Genomic DNA, 5,272 nt, shown 5'->3' on the forward strand with positions numbered 1-5,272 from the left:
TCTACAACATTGTAGAGTGGCAGTCTTAATCAGAATCTATGTCACATCAAGGAAATCACACTCACTTGAGCTTATTTACAAAGCTGACAAAAAAACTCTCACCTCACCTGAAGGGCTTGTCACCCAAAGTTGCTACTTTCCTAAATGATACTCATGCCTGAAAATACTCTTGTCATCTAAGGGGGTGAGTGTAATTTTAATGCCAACTATGTGTCTGGTCTATCACCATGGATACATGCATACTTTAGGAAGATACAAAACAAAGCTAATGGTCTCTCATCCATTTTTATGTACCTGGAAAAATACAAAATTGTAAAAATATGTAATGTGTGTAAAAACAAACAAAAAAATTGTAATTCGTGTAAACATAAAGAGTTTATTAAAATGTCTCTATATGTCCTGTTTGTTGATGATTGTGACTCCATAATTTGGATTCCTTGATCAAGAGAAAAGGAGCCAAACTGAAGCCTGGCACCCAGAACTCCTTTTCTGATGACTGAACAGTGGCTGGTCTGTATGAGCCTCTTAATAGAAGGGTACAGGCTAGTATTCTGAGGATCAAAAACAACATACCACTATTTACACCAGAATATTCTTTGAGGAATGTACTATATAGATTTTGGATATTGATAATAAATTTGACTGCCAAAACAAGTTAATTGATCATTTATGATTGACATTACTTCACCACCTCCTTTGACTGAGGTGGCTGGGCAAGGTGAGGTGTAATTTATCCTGCTGAATGCGAAGTATGGTGCAAATCAAGAAAAAAGAAAGAAAGAAAGAAAGAAAGAAAACCAATATGCTCAACATCAGAAAAAAAAAAAAAACCCTGTAAAAAAAATCATCTTCTTCTGGGAGTGCAAGGACTGTAGACATGATTTAAATGCTGTCCACAGCCAGTTTAACATTCTTTCATTTCAAAATAATCACGTATACGTCAGTCCCCCACCTGTTTGGACCTATTCTCAATCTAACTGGAAAATATTTTGGACTTCTGAATGCCTAACCAGGAAAGCAAACTAGGTTATCCCCCACTGTCTTTTAGGTTCTACCCAGAGGGCCAGTGCTGACCTTTACTTAAGATGACACACATATAAATCAAGGAGAAATCAGGGCTAATGTTTGCATGGCATACGATACCCCTAAAGGCAGGTTCTGCCATCTTCTATTAACATCCCATCACTATCAACGAAAAATTTTCCCCAAAACTGTAAACCTCCACCTAACTGGAGGCTTCCCCTTCTCTAAATATTGTGGAGAGATAGCTTGGTGGTTTTCTAAATCTACAGCCAGGCATTCATTTAAGAAATGAGCAGCTCACTTTACCTCAACACTCACACATTTGTCTCTTGGTAGAACATTTTCTTGACTTTTCCATCCAAAAATAAGCCTGTGGCATTTTTCCCCTTGTCTTTAGCTAAATTCGTACCCTTCAGCTTCATATTAATTGTGTTTCCAGGGAAATGGGGTTGGTGGGTGGATGCAAAGCTAAGAGAACAACTCTGTTCATGCCACAGCGCAGTATGCCTTCAGAGTTAAATTATTCAAACCTCTCCAGCCTGTTTTGATAATCAGGTGTCAGTGTGCTGTGGGAAAGGGGTGTGTGGGGAGGCTCAGACACTATAATAGACAAGAAGATGAATCAGGCCAATGCCCTTAAATATTCCTTCATGTATTTCACCATGCCAGTGTCTATTAATCAGAAACTGTTGTGTGGAGGCGCTGGGTAACTATTAATAGTGAAATAAAAACACTCTGTGACCTGGGGCTTCCTCATGTATTCTCTCAGACACATTCTAATGAAGGGCAGCTATTCCAGTTGCACTACATATCATTGTTAATCTAGTTCAGTATCTGGTCTGAAATGAATATCTGCAGCAATTAGACACTAAATAGGCTAGATTAAATGCAACCTCAGTGAACCTTGTCCTCTACTTTGAGTGATGAAATTAAGCAAGTTTGTTACATGAACAATATTTCTCATTAATTTCAGCAAACCCAGCGTTATGCAAGTAATTAAAAAATAGCACTTGCTCTATTTTAAGTATAATGCATATTGCAGTTGGATTAAATGTGGATTCAAAAGTTTTGCCAACATCAAAAACCAGTGTACTTGTTTTGCATTCCAAATCTGTTTTTTCAGAGAGCACTTTTTCCTCTCTGAATGTATCTACTGTCTGGTATTAAACAAATTTTAATTACTTAATCATTGAACTGTAACCAGATGACATAAACCAAATACAATAATGCTACCTGTAGCAAAGACACCTATATTGCTTTAAATGCCTTAAATTACTTTAAAAACATAATTTACAAGAAATGGTACTTTTCAATGAATCACAAAATGTAGGGGTCATTTGCAGGCACTATACTATAGTGTAGTAAATACAGCCATTTTAAATCTTTACAAATACAGTAAATTAGTAAGTATATCAATACAACGGCCCATGTCTACATGTCTATAGGAACAGCCAAGAGTCTCATAAAAAAAAAAAAAACTGTGTAGAAAACTACACATTATCCAGTCTATTCCCTCGGGGCTAGAATGTATTCAATACACCATTTCACTTTCAAAATATGTAGTCTCTTTGGAAATATTTTGATATTTTTCAGATTCAGAATGTTTAAACACTAACCTCTCTTTTAACCCTTATAACATTCAGAAACATCCAATGGCTTATCTTGATGTTCTGTTCTGTTTGTTGTCTCTCATATGTCCGTCCAGCAAACTTCAAACTTACGTGATCCTGCAAAGGTTAACTTTGATACGAACTGTGCTTGAAGCAAGCTGTAGGATTTTGTTTCAAGGCTGAAAGTTAACTTGCCTTTTGACAATGTGAACTCAAGTCTCAGGAGGATTTTGGAGTCTCCAAACATGAAAGAGCTGTGTCTTGAGGAGAAGCTTATTAATCAATGAGTGACTTAGAGAGGATGCTGCTTTTGAATTCTGGCATTTTGATCTTCAGAAAGCCAGGTGGATTAAAGCCTGGGAGTCATGTTGTGAGTAGAATATAAGATAATGATCAATGTCTCACCTGTTCCCCATCTCAAGCCCCTCAGTCATGCCATTCCACATCTTCCTTCCAACACCCTTAAAAGGCACCTGGGGAGATATATGAGAAAAAAAATAAATACTGTACATGTTTACAAGGTAAGCCAATTCCACTTCCAGTTGATCTCAAATTCTTTGTTCACTATTGACTTTAATGGAATCCTAAAACAAACTTTCATATTCCAATTAGCTAGTAACGTTAGATAACTTTAGGGTAAACTATAGTGATCCCCTGCCCCAGAAACTATAGTTGGTTTGGAACCTTAAGAATTTATTTGTAACCTTAAAGCCCAGAGGGATGTTTGTTCTGATCCATGAATGGTTGTGGATAAACCTTTACTGGCTGAAAGACATATGCCAACAATAGATAGACAAAGGTCAAGCAAGAAAAAGAACATGAAGGACAACACTTATGTTTCTCCAAATCCCAAATTTAATAACTTGAACTCTAATGAAGAGCTGGGAATCATCCTCAGGCTGTGGTCTTTGAGCCACTTTGATACTGTGATATTTGTTTCTGGAACATATTTAGCTTGTGAGACAGTAGCTATATCACTAACATTAGCTTACTGATTAGGTTAGTGAGCAAATTATAATCATTTATGAGAATATAAATTAGCTTAGTTACATTAAAATAATTAACACTGGCCAGCTAACCACATGGTTTTGACTGCCCTGCTATAAACACTTGCCCCAAAATTGTGATTTGAGTCAAAAATGTAAACTTTCTTTACAACATTGTGTCTACGGGGAAATGGACAGAATTCACAACAATCTGGTTTGTAGCTGGGTTTTCAGAAATCCATTGCTGCTGTTTAAGCAAAGACCACCTGTAATAAGTTAGATTACAGCTTACAACCAGATATACTATTTCTGAATTGTTTTTAAAAATGTATTTTTAGGTCCTCAAAGAATTAAGTAATAGCTGCCTAGACAGTGTCTAACATGCCTGACCTACGTTAAGGGGTCACTGTGGGACAGCACACACTAGGAACCAGAATTAGCCTGCAGAAGGGAAAACAGAACATTTGAGGTTCAAATCCCAAGCTGAACACAGCTTCATTGCACTATAGCAGGGAATTTAACCTGAATCAGTCTAGCACACTGATTCTCAGTCCTGCTCCTGGGGCCCCCCTGCTCTGCACGTTTTCCATCTTTCCCTGCTCTGCCTACCTGACTGAACTCATCAGTGGCACTTTTGATTAGCTGAGCACACCTGATTCAATCAAGAACATGTTAGTCATTTCAATCAGCTGTGTTTGGAGCAAAGATAGGTAGAAGATATGCAGGACAGGGGGGCTCCAGGAGTAGGACTGAGAAACACTGGTCTAGCAGTGTAAATAGATAATACAAAGTTTCAAGCAGGAAGGTCCTCATTCAAAATTTAAACACTTAGATTTATAATTACTTACATTTATAGCATGTTTCTGTTCATTGTCTGGAACTTGTTTAAAGCTTTAGCAGGTGGCAGTAAGGAGCAACCCACTGCTGTTACTTGTGCCAACAATGGAAAGATATGCTATTGCTTCTTCCTCTTGTGTAATAAAAACAAATTCATTTTGAATTAATTAATTGTGTGAATGAGATTTAAGTAGGGTGACCATACGTCCTCTTTTTCCCAGACACGCCCTCCTTTAGAGACGCATGTTTTACGTCCCAAAACGAGGACATGTCCGGGAAAAAGAGGACGTGTGGTCACCCTAGATTTAAGTTCTCTCATGCAAGTCCATCTTAAAGTAGCAGCCACTGGAACAGCTCAAAACTCAGTGCAGTATTAAAACAAAGAAAATCATATTATTTATCTACAACTTATTCCTGCTGCAGAAAAGCTGGCTGACACTGCTCTCAAAAATGAACAAAGAACAAATGTTCAAAAACCCAATAATATATTCTGAAAATCAACAAACAGTAATCAGCACAAGCACACAGCTGAATAGAAATGTGAGTCTCCTGCTCTCCAGCCACACACCCATAATTAATATGCCTTTAATTAGGCAGGTGTGGCTCATTAACCAATGGCTGGTTGTTCACAAGTAAATAACATGTTTAGAATTACAAGTAACAATTAAACAATTAGCCTCTCCAAATAAAATTGATTGATGAGCTCGACTGATGACAGTTTCAACAAGTTGAAAGTTGAATGGAAAGACAACAATCCTTAGACATTTAAAAAATTGAACAAACAAACAGTTTTGGGGAACAGGTGAGGGTTCTTCT

The sequence above is a fragment of the Megalops cyprinoides genome, chromosome 13, assembly GCF_013368585.1.
Source record: "Megalops cyprinoides isolate fMegCyp1 chromosome 13, fMegCyp1.pri, whole genome shotgun sequence".
Classification (NCBI taxonomy): Eukaryota; Metazoa; Chordata; class Actinopteri; order Elopiformes; family Megalopidae; genus Megalops; species Megalops cyprinoides.